Here is a 15,267-nt window from a genome sequence, read left to right as displayed (position 1 = left end):
AAGAAATAAATGCCGACTGGGAATGTAAGTTATCGTAAATTGTACACTTAAAGTATTTGTTAGCTAGCTAGTAGTATTTTTAAATATTTTTTAGCTATCTTAACTACCATGCTACTATGCTAAGGCCTTAGCATCACTATTTGACATATTTATAAAAGGATGTTAATATAGTTATAAATATAAAAGATAAATATGTTAACATTATTATTTATTAATAATTACATTTTCTAACTGTCTTAATAATGGCAAATTATCAATTAAATATTGGAAAATGATTAAAAATCCAAAAGCCTTTCAATTGATTTCATCATTGCAGAAATTATATGTGATTTACATTAGCCTTTTTTTTTAGTCAGTTTGAATTTTGTGTCATATCCTATTTTTTTTTAATTATTATTTATTGTTATTACCGTATTTCCTTGAATTGCTGCCGGGGCGCTAATTAATTTAAAACCTCTTCTCACTCCTGCGCTTACCAAAGGCATGCGGTAAAAGTAAGCTTGCGCGACTTATTTTAAAACCTCTTCTCACTCCGGCACTTACCAAAGGCATGCAGTAAAAATTTGAGTGTGATGTAAGGTTGGACCTTAAATCCTACTGAATAACTCTTAATCTTCTTCCCTTTATGCAATTTCAAATTACCGGTATTGAAATCAGCCTCCTCCATTTTGAAAATGATGACAGGGGAAGTGTCACTCGTGACGTCACGAGTTTGACTAGGCGGTAATACTAAGCATGCGCTAATTATTTTGGGAAGCGAGTTTGACCCGGCAGTAATTCAAGGCAGGCGCATACTATATGCCCTGCGGCAATTCTAGGGAATACGGTATATTCTATTTGTAGTTGCAGCAGCACGTTGGAAGAGGGGTTAGTTCATTTGCCTCACAATACGAAGATCCTGAGTCGTCCTGGGTTCAATCCCGGGTTCAGGATCTTTCTGTATGGAGTTTGCATGTTCTCCCCGTGACTGCGTGTGTTCCCTCTGGGTACTCCGGGTTCCTCCCACTTCCAAAGACATGCACCTGGGGATAGGTTGATTGGCAACACTAAATTGGCCCTAGTGTGTGAATGTGAGTGTGAATGTTGTCTGTCTTTCTGTGTTGTGTTGGCGCCTTGTCCAGGGTGTACATAGCCTTCCGCCAGATTGAAGCTGAGATAGGCTCCAGCACCCCCCCGCCACCCCAAAAGGGACAAGCGGTAGAAAATGGATGGATGGATAGAAAAGTTACATTTTCTAACTGGCTTAATCATTTCAAATTATCAATTAACTCTTGGAAAATTATTACAAATCCAAAAGCCTTTAAATTGATTTTGTTATTGCAGACATTTAAAGTGATTTAGATTAACCTTTTTTTTTTGTCTGTTTTAATTTTGTATCTCATCGTATTTTTTTATTATTCCATCCATTTTCTACCGCTTGTCTCTTTTGGGGTCGTGGGGGGTGTTGGAGCCTATCTCAGATGCATTCGGGTGGAAGGCGGCGTACACCCTGGACAAGTCGCCACCTCATCGCAGGGCCAACACAGATAGACAGACAACATTCACACTCACATTCACACACTAGGGCCAATTTTAGTGTTGCCAATCAACCTATCCCCAGGTGCATGTTTTTAGTTATTGTTATTATTTGTATATTCTATTTGTAGTTGCTTTAGTTTTCTTTCTGTTACATGTGTTGCGAAAGACAGAATTTGGATGAAATTGTTGAGATTTGTTGAAAGTGCCTTGGTTTTTATCTACATTGAGGATATGTATATTGTTCAATAGATCAAACAATAAATTAATAAAAATAAATAAATAAACTAAGTAAAAAAACTACCTTAACATAACTTGGTTGGCTTGCCGAGTGTACATATTATTTATTGCTGTCATTTTGTATTTTTCACAGTGGCTTGAATGTGTAATTATATTTCTCATCAGTAGAGGGTGTCCTTTAAGGAGAAAAAAAAAAAACCCACAAGATATAATTTTTCCATCTTTAACACTAGTAAGTCATCCCTCGCCACATCGTGTTTTAAATTTTGCAGCCTCACTCTTGTGTATTTTTATATTTCTGTCCTCGATTAAGCATACACATTGCTACATCAACTAAAAACATCAATATTACGGTAAGGGAGCCCCAACCCCCTAATTTCGGACCACCAACATTAGTGGGTGGCATGGCTCAGTTGATAGAGCGGCCGTGCCAGTAACTTGAAGGTTACGGGTTCGATCCTCACTTCCGCCTTCCTAGTCACTGCCGTAGTGTCCTTTGGTGAGACACTTTACCCACCTGCACCCAGTGCTACAGACACTTGTTTAAAGGCCTACTGAAACCCACTACTACCGACCACACAGTCTGATAGTTTATATATCAATGATGAAATATTAACATTGCAACACATGCCAATACGGCCTTTTTAGTTTACTAAATTGCAATTTTAAATTTTGCGCGAAGTATCCTGCTGAAAACGTTGATGACGCGTGCCCATAACGTCACGGATTGTAGCGGACATTTTGATCCATCACCGATCCCAGCTATAAGTCGTCTGCTCTAATCGCATAATTACACAGTATTCTGGACATCTGTGTTGCTGAATCTTTTGCAATTTGTTCAACTAATAATGGAGACGTCAAAGAAGAAAGATGTAGGTGGGAAGCGGTGTATTGCAGCTGCTTTTAGCCACACAAACACAGCCGGTGTTTCCTTGTTTTCTTGTTTACATTCCCGAAAGATGACGGTGAAGCTTTACTATGGAACAGAGCGGTCAAGCGAACATGGTTCCCGACCACATGTCACCTGGCAGGTTTCGGTGAGAAAATGGTGGTATTAAGTCGGCTCTTACGGTAGACATGAGCGGCGAGCTTGCGTCGTTCCTCCTGCAGCTGCGGACTCTGTTGCCTCCTCCCACCGGCCGCCCCCGACCGTGGGATTCTTACACCGTGGAGGAGAGGGGGAAAAAATCTCAGCCCGGCTGCCTTTGCCTCGTAGAAGAAACGTGGCTTCCCTCTGAGACACTGGCGGTCACCACACCCGTGGCCACACCCCTCCGACTTTCAGGTACGACCATATAATCTCACTAAAACACTAGCAACACAATAAGTAGGGAAGGGATTTTCCAGAATTATCCTAGTAAATGTGTCTAATAAAATCTGAATCGCTTCCACTGCCCTCGTCTTTTTTTTTTTTTTTCTAGTCCGTCACTCTCACTTTCCTCATCCACGAATCTTATATCCTCGCTCAATTCAATGGGGAAATTGTCGCTTTCGCGGTCCGAATCGCTCTAGCTGCTGGTGGCCATGATTGGAAACAATGTGAGGATGTGAGGAGCTCTACAACCCCTGACGTCACGCGCACATCGTCTGCTACTTCCGGTACAGGCAAGGCTTTTTTATTAGCGACCAAAAGTTGCTAACTTTATCGTCGATGTTCTCAACTAAATCCTTTCAGCAAAAATATGGCAATATCGCGAAATGATCAAGTATGACACATAGAATGGACCTGCTATCCCCGTTTAAATAAGAAAATCTCATTTTAGTAAGCCTTTAAAGCACCTCTTCCTGAGGGCGTTTCAGTGTTATAACCTTACCTTTATCTTTGTTTTTCAGGGCAAAATGCGTCTTATTTCTGTCTACACACCGTGTCATGCCTGGGAACCGGTACTTTTCAAACAAAGTATAGTACCGCCATACTATACCAGTAGCGGTATAACGTACAACTCTACCTTAGGAAAGCGTCTGCACACTGTATGGAGACACACAATAGACACACAATTATCTGCTAGACGCTTGTCAGCCACGGGACTAAAAACTAATTACAGTGTCAGCCAGAGGCGAAGTAAAAGGGCATTAATTAAAAGGCAATGGCGAGCACTTACTTTTTGAAGAAAATTGTCCAATACTCCTTAGAGTTAAAGGCCTACTGAAATGAGATTTTCTTATTTAAACGGGGATAGCAGGTCCATTCTATGTGTCATACTTGATCATTTCGCGATATGGCCATATTTTTGCTAAAAGGATTTAGTAGAGAACATCGACGATAAAGTTTTCAACTTTTGGTGCAAATAAAAAAGCCTTACGTTTACCGGAAGTCGCAGACGATGACGTCACAAGGGTGATGGCTCCTCACATTGTTTTTAATGGGAGCCTCCAGCAGCAAGAGCTATTCGGACCGAGAAAACGACAATTTCCCCATTAATTTGAGCGAGGATGAAAGATTCGTGGATGATGATATTGATAGCGAAGGACAAGAAAAAATTAAATTATAAAAATAATTCTGGGAAATCCCTTATCTTTCTATTGTGTTGCTAGTGTTTTAGTGAGATTTAATAGTACCTGATAGTCAGAGGGGTGTGTCCACGGGTGTCTTGAGGCCAGTCTCTGAGGGAAGTCGACGGCAGATACAAGGACGGCGCAAACTCCACAGATCTCCGGTAAGAGGCGACTTTTTAACACAATTTTCTCACCGAAACCTGCCGGTAGACAAGTGGTCGGGATCCATGTTCGCTTGACCGCTCTGATCCATAGTAAAGCTTCACCTCCGGGAATTTTAAACAAGGAATCACCGTGTGTTTGTGTAGCTAAAGGCTAAAGCTTCCCAACTCCATCTTTCTACTTTGACTTCTCCATTATTAATTAAACAATTTACAAAAGATTCAGTAACACAGATGTCCAGAATACTGTTTAATTGCGCGATAAAAAGAGACGACTTTTAGCCGAAAAGTGGTGGTGCTGCGCTAATATTTCCTGACAGTCCGTGACGTCACAAACACGCGTCATCATACCGCGACGTTTTAAACAAGAAACTCCACGGGAAATTTAAAATTGCAATTTAGTAAACTAAAAAGGCCGTATTGGCATGTGTTGCAATGTTAATATTTCATCATTGATATATAAACTGTCAGACTGCGTGGTCGGTAGTAGTGGGTTTCAGTAGGCCTTTAACTAATTCAACATTGCTATTTCTTTTAGTTATTTGAGTCATTTTGCTCGAAAGGATTCAAGTGATTGATTGAAACTTTTATTAGTAGATTGCACAGTACAGTACATATTCCGTACAATTGACCACTATATAGTAACACCCGAAAAGGTTTTTCAACTTGTTTAAGTCGGGTCCACGTTAATCAATTCATGGTAAAATACATGTCATGTCTTTGTTGTCAGTCTTCAGCTTCATTTTAGACTAAGGTCACTGGACTATTCCCCTTGACCAGCTGGATCTCTCCCACAGGTGAAGTGGGAGGCCGTGTGCACCAAGGCGTGTTTTATTTGTTTTGGAGTCAGGCGGTTTGTTTACTCTCATCCAGCCCAGGCCCGTCCCGAAAACGCCAGACCTTGTTTTGAATCACGGAGACACTAAGGACTTGTTGGGACTTGTCTTCCACAAAAACGACAAGGGGAGGGGAGTGAGGCTGTGTTGCTCCTTCAGGCTTAGTGTGTGTGTGTGTGTGTGTGTTCTTGTATTTCTATCCTTCTTGAGACATCAACAAGGAAAAGTACCTTCCATATGAGGACCGGTGAACAAGTTAAGACATAAGTCATGGTCCCAATATGGAAAACCATAGCATCTAATACAACAGTGGTTCTCAACCTTTTTTCAGTGAAGTACCCCCTGTGAGCATTTTTTTAATTCAAGTACCCCCTAATCAGAGCAAAACATTTTTGGTTGAAAAAAAAGAGCGATAAAGAAGTAAAATACAGCATTATGTCATCAGTTTCTGATTTTTTCAATTGTATAACAGTGCAAAAATATTGCTCATTTGTAGTGGTCTTTCTTGAACTATTTGGAAAAAAAGATATAAAAACAACTAAAAACTCTTTGAAAAATAAACAAATGATTCAATTATAAATAAAGATTTCTACACATAGAAGTAATCATCAATTAAAGTGCCCTCTTTGGGGATTGTAATAGAGATCCATCTGGATTCATGAAGTTAATTCTAAACATTTCTTCACAAAAAAGAAATCTTTAACATCAATATTTATGGAACATGTCCACAAAAAATCCAGCTGTCAACACTGAATATTGCATTGTTGCATTTCTTTCCACAGTTTATGAACTTACATTCATATTTTGTTGAAGTATTATTCAATAAATATATTTATGGAGTATTTTTGTATTGTTGCAATTTTTGGAATATTTTTGAAAAATCTCACGTACCTCTTGGCATACCTTCAAGTACCCCCGGGGTTATGCGTACCCCCATTTGAGAACCACTGTAATTGAGAATGTCTCATTTGCACCCCTGGTGGTGAAATTTATCAAATTGAGGGTGGTCCAAAAAAGGAAGAATTTTTCAAATCGACTGTGTGTCAGTTTTAGAATTGCTCTCCCTCTAGCCAACATATGAAATAACTACAGTGTGAAAGAAATTGAAATGTGCCCCCTTTGGCCAAAATTAATAAAACAAATAAAATACGACCCCAAAGGGAATAAACCATGGGTGGAATAAATAGCTCTCTGATGAATGCTCAACAGCAGGTGAACATGCATAGCACTAATCAGAGGCAGGTGAAACCAATTAGTACCCATGGAAACCAAAACAAACACCCAAATTGCACAAAACAGGAACTAAGGGAGTCTAAAACTAACAGGACATAACTAAACAAAACATGATCCGAATCACGGATCATGACAAATACAGCATCCGACATCTTTGAATTTTTTTCAATAGAGACTCAAAGAAGATTTGCAGGTGTCTTTTTATTGTAATTGACAGTTGTTATGATATGCTGTGATGTATAACCAGTCGTACAGTGCTCAATTTCGTTTCTGTTCTGCAACAGAATCTATCAGCGTTCATTAAAGGTTCATTGGGAAACTGCAGTTTTTAGTTTTATAATGTACTTGGCTGCCCCCGGTTATCAGTAACCTAATTATGGGCCTGCTGCAATGCAAGCAGCCCATATTATTATTGCTCATACTTCAAACTTTTTCATTATTTTAGTTACGCACGTTTCTCTTATGTCCCCCACATATGTTATACCGTCAGAATGGTCTTGTTCGCGCCGATAGGGTTACTTTAAGTTGGGAACATTTCGTGTTACCCTGGTGACGCTATTCCGAAAAGTAATCGCTATGGGCCAATAGAATGGGTACGCGACCAAACTGCGAGCTTACCTCTGTCATGTTCTGTGGTCTGGATTATGTTTTGTTATTTTTTTGCTAGTTTTGGACTCCATTAGTTTCTGTTTTTGTGCACCCTTGTTTGTTTTAGTTTCCATAACGACTCCATTAGTTCCTGTTTTGCACTCCCTTGTTTGGTCACCATGACAACTTATTAGTTTCACCTGCCTTATTTGTTTGGACCAACGCACCTGTTTTAATCAGGAGAGACTATTTAAGCATGCCATTTTCAGTTAGTCTGCCTGGCGACATTGATGTTCATAGTTCAAAATTAAAATCATGTTTTTACCTTTACGCCATGTCCGGTCTTGTCCGTTTGCATCACGGAAGAACAAATCTCGCAGAAAGCCGCGACCGCCCCCGGCCCCCTGCCCCTGTCTTGACAACCTCCTCTTGTAGCTTAGTGATTTTTTTGTACTTTAATTCACACTCTTTTGTACTTTAATTCTGGCTAAAAAGATAGCATGCTAGCAAGCTAATTTAAGCATGCTGGCTTTTTAATCTAATTCGACTATTTTTGGTTTCTATTTTTACAGCCATACACCTTAAGAGTCATATACAAATGTTAGCACACATGCTAAATGTTAGCAATTTTATGTAAGAATGCTAACATTTTAGGCTAGCCTTGTAGCTATTTTTGAACAGTTACCCCTAAAACTAACATATTCAGATATTATGCACCATTTTCAAAGCACGGCGACCCCTGGCCAGAGGTCCACGGCACAGACTGCAGGCCCATCAAAATTTCCGCGGGAAATTTTCTAGTTGTTTTAATAATATGCAATTGTAGTAATTTCAATCACAGACAGCAACGCCAAATTAACTTTCTACTTTATCTCAAAGTTGACTCGCGAGACTTTTTCTGGTGTGATCGGAACGATGAATCATTGACATTTGCTTTATCTGTGAGGCGTGTGCACTCGTTTGTCGGGAATAGAGCGGTGCTTTTTCTTGTCCGTGGCCGCCCAACTCGTGGGAGGGAAGCGCTGAAACTGTGTGTGGGTCCTGAGCAGACAGGTGCACACACGCAGACGGCAGGAAGAGCCACTTAACCTGAAAAGAGCGAGGCGTGATCACATGTTTTCAAATCCGATTGATGCTAAATCACGACCATGCGGCCGGCATTCTAGCGACAGCTATTATCTCTATTTGTTGTCAAGGCAGCGCAGTCCTTCCACTTATTTGATGTTACAAAAATGTAACAAAAGAAATCATTGGCCTAGGGCGCATTCATCACTCCTTCATGTCGCCGTTAATAGCTCTGATTCAGGGGTGTCAAACATGCGGGCCGCGTACAGTTTTATCTGGCCCGCAGGATGAGTATAACAATTGGTCGACATTTTTGAATGAAAGAAACTGCTGTTCTAAATGTGTCCCCTGGATGCCGCAATAGCAATTTTTGGTATCTTTGTAGATGATGCTACATATGTAAAACAATAAAAATAAACCACATGATGTTAGTGCACCAGACATGGAAAATGAGCAAAGTACATAAATAACTTGCTGTAATTAGATTTTGATATTATTATTTTTATTTTGATGGATTGAAAATTAACACCAATGATTAACATTATCACATAATTTATTCAGAAAGTATAAATAACAACAAATAAAAATACAAACAGGTAAGTGTAAAAAATCCACAACAACATTATGATTTTTACATGTTCAGAATGTGCTTATATTTTTAAACGAAGAAAACAATATCAAGTTGTCTTTATTTTTAAGTTATCGTGCCATGATTTTACCTGTCCGGTCCACCTAAAAGTGGATTTTTCTCTCTGTGGCCCCCCATCTAAAATGAGTTTGACACCCCTGATCCAAACAAATAACAGAGCATATGACGCCAAAACGGCAATTGCGACATAAATACAATATTATCATATAAATTATTCAGAAAGTATAAATAACGACAAAAAAATGATAGCGTAGAATTAACCGCAACATGTAAGTGGAAATAATCCCGACAAAATTATGATTTGTACAATTTCAGAATGTGCTTGTTCTATTTTTAAACAAATAAACACATCTGAAGTTGTCTTTATTTTTAAGTTATAGTGCTGTGATTTTACCAGTCCGGCCCACTTGGGAGTAGATTTTTCTCCATCTGGCCCCAAATCTAAAATGAGTTCGACACCCCTGCTCTAATTAATCACTAAAAAGGAAGTAAGTTTACTTAAACACCGAGAAGAGGTAGTTTTCAATCATTTTTTATCACACCCTCTAAACGTTTATGGACTGGGTGGTGGCCTGGATGACCTTTGACCTGTTTGGAATGTATGTGCTTTTATTGCTTACTAAAGATAGATGAGACATCTGCGCGAGTGTTACACGTTTGATCTCGTCACCGTCCTGTTTACATGCGACACGATATACTCAACTTCCTGTTCTCTTAGCATCCGGTCTTGTCATGTTAGCGCCATCCTTCTTTCTTCTCGCAAATGGCGGGAAACAGCTGCCAATGATCCAACAGAGCCACAGCTCACACACACGGGATCATTACTGACATCAACGCAAAGATCAATCAATCAATGTTTATTTATATAGCCCCAAATCACAAATGTCTCAAAGGACTGCACAAATCATTACGACTACAACATCCTCGGAAGAACCCACAAAAGGGCAATGAAAACTCACACCCAGTGGGCAGGGGGAATTCACATCCAGTGGGACGCCAGTGACAATGCTGACTATGAGAAACCTTGGAAAGGACCTCAGATGTGGGCAACCCCCCCCCCCTCCCCCCCCTCTAGGGGACCGAAAGCAATGGATGTCGAGCGGGTCCAACATGATACTGTGAAAGTTCAATCCATAGTGGCTCCAACACAGCCGCGAGAGTTCAGTTCAAGCGGATCCAAGACAGCAGCGAGAGTCCCGTCCACAGGAGACCATCTCAAGCGGAGGCGGGTCAGCAGCGTAGAGATGTCCCCAACCGATACAGGCGAGCGGTCCATCCTGGGTCCCGACGAGCGGTCCATCATGGGTCTCGACTCTGGACAGCCAGTACTTCATCCATGGTTGAAGATGTGACATGTTTGCTGCCAGAATCTTTTTGTTTTGAGCCAACACTTTGCAAATATTTATAATAGTTACAGTGGGGCAAAAAAGTATTTAGTCAGCCACCGATTGTGCAAGTTCTCCCACTTAAAATGATGACAGAGGTCTGTAATTTTCATCATAGGTTACCAGTATTTTTCAGAGGCGATACAGTGCTGAATATGATTCGTTAGAATCGCAGTACTGTACTAACACCGGTATACCGTACAACCCTAATTCATACTAAAACAAGTCTGTGGGCGACTCACGCTGTCGTCGCTCGGGTTCCACTGACCACCAAGGAAGGACATTGCTTTCGCAGGTTGTTGGCCGCGTCTCCGTCGTACTTGCTCTTTAGCCACTGCTGCAAACTCTCCTCCTCCTTCTGCCCCGCTCTCTCCTCCCTCTCCTCTTTTATACATTGAGAGGAGATAAGTTAATTGTGTCCCGGTGTGCGATCCACGCACCTGAACTTGACTGCGGCGTCGCTCCCGGCACGCCCCGCCTCGCCGCTCCCTAGCATCCTACGCCTCCTTGCTGCCATCTTGTGTGTCCTGCCACTCCGTCGGACAGTCAGCTCCGCCTCCCCACAAACTCAATACAATCTGATATACAGGAGCACCTCAGTTTTTTATAGTAATCCGTTCCAAAAGCCTGAATTGTAGGAAAACCCGAGCAATTTTTCCAATAAAAAATCTATTATATCCTTGCCGAACACCTGAAATTATTAATATAAAACTAGGGTTTAAGGAATAAACCAGTTAACTCATATGATTAATCACAAAAATATATCGCATTAATCACCAACACACTTAGATTAATCATGCAATTTATTTTGACTGTAAACGTTTTTACCTTAAAAGCTATGCCAGTGATTCTCAAACCCTGGCACTGGTATGCGGGCACCGTCAAGTGGTACGCCAAAGAATCACTTAATGAAATATTCAAACACAGTGTTACCGTTCAAACTATGTGTAATGTGACAGCGGCACAACAATATTAAATCTATTTGTTAAATAAAACCTCTGCCCTGTTTTTAATGAACATTTAGGCCTGCTACGCTACTGTATTTTAATGTTGGTCATTACGGTGGTACTTGGGGACCCAAGGACTTGGTAAGAAAAGTTTGAGAACAACAACGCTATACAATCAGTGATCAGATCAATGCATACGTCAGTAAATAAATGGAGGAGACTCCAATTGGTGCGTTCACTGGCAAGTTTCACTCCAAAATACAGCCTTGTAGGACTTCGGATAAAAATGTTACACCATCCATCCATCCATCCATTTTTTCTTATTCCCTTTCGGGGTCACGGGGGGCGCTGGCGCCAATCTCAGCTACAATCGGGCGGAAGGCAGGGTACACCCTGGACAAGTCGCCACCTCATCACAGGGCCAACACAGACAGATAGACAGACAACATCCACACTCACATTCACACACTAGGGCCAATTTAGTGTTGCCAATCAACCTATCCCCAGGTGCATGTCTTTGGAAGTGGGAGGAAGGCGGAGTACCCGGAGGGAACCCACGCATTCACGGGGAGAACATGCAAACTCCACACAGAAAGATCCCGAGCCTGGATTTGAACCCAGGACTGCAGGAACTTCGTATTGTGAGGCAGACGCACTAACCCCTCTGCCACCGTGAAGCCTGTTACACGTTTTGTTACAAATAACTGACATTCATTCAAGTTAAAACTTTTAAAAGTGCTCCTGGGTGACATTGTGACACTAAAACTGAATTTGTGTACAAATATTGGGGTCTTTTCATAAGCCCATTTTATTATGCAAGCGAGTAATCAACTGTGATTAATCCAAATTATTAAATGTGATTAATCTGATTAGAAAAAATGATAATTTGATAGCCCTATATAAAACACATGTGTTTAATAATTATACATTCACATGTAGAAAACAATGTAAAATACTTGTAAATTATAAATGAAAAAGATACATGAACATTTAACAATAATGTACTCTTAGTTGCAGATTCTTGTTGGCAAAGATGGTGAAGAGCAGATGGGAGGAGGGCAAGGGAGAATCCTGCACATGCCATCTTCTTTGGTAAGAGTTGTTTTTCGAATTCATTAGTGTTTCTCCCCTTCTGTTTACTTCCTGTTTGTTTGCATGCTCTATGATTTATAAGGAATAATTCATGTTCTTACCTGCACGCTTCGTCCGGAGTGCATCCCGTCCGTCTGCATCTCAGTAAGATGCGACCCCTACGTGACAATATATGGTTATGTCAAGAAGAACTGCCACTTAACTTCGGTAGGACTTACAATCCCTTTCTATTTCGTAGTAGCCGTTCTTTAATCACCTTTTCCGCAGCTGCTAGTTCTGGAACTCCGTAAGAAAATTTCACCCATTTCAGTGTTGTACTCAATTTGTGGCGCGTTTGTCAATCTGAGTCTATCGGTCTAAGAGTCTAAGGTTAATCAACTAGCAGATCCCCAATGCTGTGTCTTTGTTATTTTAAAATAAAACACACATACAAATTGTCATAAGCATTCTGATCAGCTCCATGATTATTATAAAATTATAATTAATAAAAATAATTACTGGAAATAAAAATGTATTTGAAACTTGAAAAATGTATGTTTTTTTCAATCAAAAACGTTTTGGTGGCAAAAAAATTGGTAGAGTTGCAAATCCAGTATTTTTGTTTGCAAATCGTTTTTGGGTTTCAAATGCATCTTTTTCATTTGCAAACCTATTATTTTTTTCCATATTTATTTTGATGGCAATTTTTTTTGTAATTGTAAATATTTGTTTTGGGTTGCAGAAACAAAATGATTTGCAACCAAAACTTTATTTTTGTTAAAAGTATTGTTTTAATTGTATTTAATTTAAATCTCTTTTTATTTTTTTCCTAACCCATTTGGGTTTGGTTGCATAAAAACAAACACATTTCTCTCCAAACCTAAGAGGAGTTACGTGAAGCTAGATTGCCAAATTCACAATAAAATCTGTGAATTGAAATTCCTAATCTTAGAATAATGTGACGCTTTGCTGGCATCGTAGAGTGGTTCGCGTTCGCTCGTGGGTGCAGCAAAGATGGACACAGCGTAAAGGTAGGAAATAATAATTTATTTATACAATAAAACAAACTAAAAACAAAGACAATTGCACAAAGGCACTATCAAAAACCAACAGAACTAGCGTGGGAGCTAGAAGGAACAAAAAGCGCTAGCGTTGAAGCTAGAGACATAAACAAAACAGGAGTAGCGTGGAAGCTAACAAGTAACAAAAGTAGTTTTTAACACATTGCTGGAAAGAGCGACGTCAACTGTTGCGAGAAGCAAATAAGAATCCAAGAACGAATGTAAAAGGCGGTCTTAAATAGAAGACATAATCAACAAATCAGGTGCGTGACAACAAACAAGAGACAGGTGACACAAAATGGGTAACTATGACAACGGAACAAAACCAGGAAGTGCCACCGTGAACTAAGGACGTCAAATAACACAACAGGGTGATAATAAAACAGAACAAAAACAGAACATGACATGGTCCAAGATGTGGACCATGACAAATAAACTATAATAAAGTGTGTGTATTGATAAAACAGTCAAGCATTACAGTACCTAGCTGAGGTCACAGTTCTTTAGTGCTCGCACATAGGAATATCTTCGGTAAGTTCTGGTCATTATTAACGTTGCAGTGAATGTATTTATTAGAAATATTGTTTACATGCCAGCATTAGTACAATTATCATACAAAGTCACTTTTCATGCACATTTCTTCAGATCCAATTCAGCATAAAGTCCAGCTCTGTGTGTAAAGATAATAAATTGCATTGCACACAAAGGACAGGCAAGTGCTACTGTACATGTGTCCTCCATATTCCCTCACCCTTTGAAGCAAGAACTTGACCCCTAGCTCCAGTGTGAGTGTGAGTGTGTGTAACGCTCATTCAGTGCTTCCATGCATCCAACCAGGCCCGGATTCCTGCATGCGGACCTCCCTGCTCGGGTGTTAAGGAAAGGGTTGTTGAGGTTGCAGAGCAGGCTTTGAAGGAGGCTCCAGTGACTCATTACCCAACTATCCACCCACCCTCCATGCGTCCTACTTCTCCCCTCTCGAAAACATCTCTCTCCTCACCTCTGCCCAAACCCTTGCCCCTGAGGCCTAGCGAGCCGCCACTGTCCACTCGTTGACTGAAGAAAGGAGATTGTGTTTCAGACTTGTGTGAAAGACTCTTCTGTCTTCATGTGTGTTGTATTGTATTATAGCACATCCGACCACTGGCTGCTCTGTCATTAGGGGTGGGCGGCAAGGCCACACCTCATCCATCCGATGACGCTGACTTTCCTTCTCCCCAGAATGTGTTCATATTTATTGCAGAGTAGTGATTTGTTTTCCAGGGCACATACAGCGGGGCAAAAAAGTATTTAGTCAGCCACCGATTGTGCAAGTTCTCCCACTTAAAATGATGACAGAGGTCTGTAATTTCTATCATAGGTACACTTCAACTGTGAGAGACAGAATGTGAAAAAAAAATCCAGGAATTCACATTGTAGAAATTTTAAAGAATTTGTAAATTATGGTGGAAAATAAGTATTTGGTCAACCATTCAAAGCTCTCACTGATGGAAGGAGGTTTTGTCTCGAAATCTCGCGATAAATGGCCCCATTCATTCTTTCCTTAACACGGATCAATCGTCCTGTCCCCTTAGCAGAAAAACAGCCCCAAAGCATGATGTTTCCACCCCCCTGCTTCACAGTAGGTCTGGTGTTCTTGGGATGCAACTCAGTATTCTTCTTCCTCCAAACACGACGAGTTGAATTTATACCAAAAAGTTTTATTTTGGTTTCATCTGACAAAATGACATTCTCCCATGTGCTCTCTGGCAAACTTCAGACGGGCCTGGACATGCACTGGCTTAAGCAGGGGGACACGTCTGGCACTTCAGGATTTGATTCCCTGTCGGCGTAGTGTGTTACTCATGGTAACCTTTGTTACTTTGGTCCCACACTCTTTTGTACTTTAATTCTGGCTAAAAAGATAGCATGCTAGCAAGCTAACTTAAGCCTGCTAGCTTTTTAATCTAATTTGACACTTTTTTGTTTCTATTTTTACAGCCATACACCTTAAGTCATATACGAATGTTAGCACACATGC

At 40.4% G+C, this 15,267-nt stretch overlaps 1 long non-coding RNA gene across 1 annotated transcript in view; it reads left to right on the top strand.

Moving 5' to 3' along the window:
* Positions 1–15,267, top strand: part of LOC133563844 (uncharacterized) — a 34,118-nt gene that overhangs the window by 1,499 nt on the left and 17,352 nt on the right. Inside the window, exon 3 of the long non-coding RNA XR_009809135.1 lies at positions 12,127–12,207. This is a non-coding gene — a long non-coding RNA (uncharacterized LOC133563844). The remainder of the gene's footprint in view (positions 1–12,126; positions 12,208–15,267) is intronic.

Source organism: Nerophis ophidion, linkage group LG12, assembly GCF_033978795.1.
Source record: "Nerophis ophidion isolate RoL-2023_Sa linkage group LG12, RoL_Noph_v1.0, whole genome shotgun sequence".
NCBI classification, from domain to species: domain Eukaryota; kingdom Metazoa; phylum Chordata; class Actinopteri; order Syngnathiformes; family Syngnathidae; genus Nerophis; species Nerophis ophidion.
Note: the sequence above shows the minus strand (reverse complement) of the source record. Positions and strands in the feature narration are given on the sequence as shown.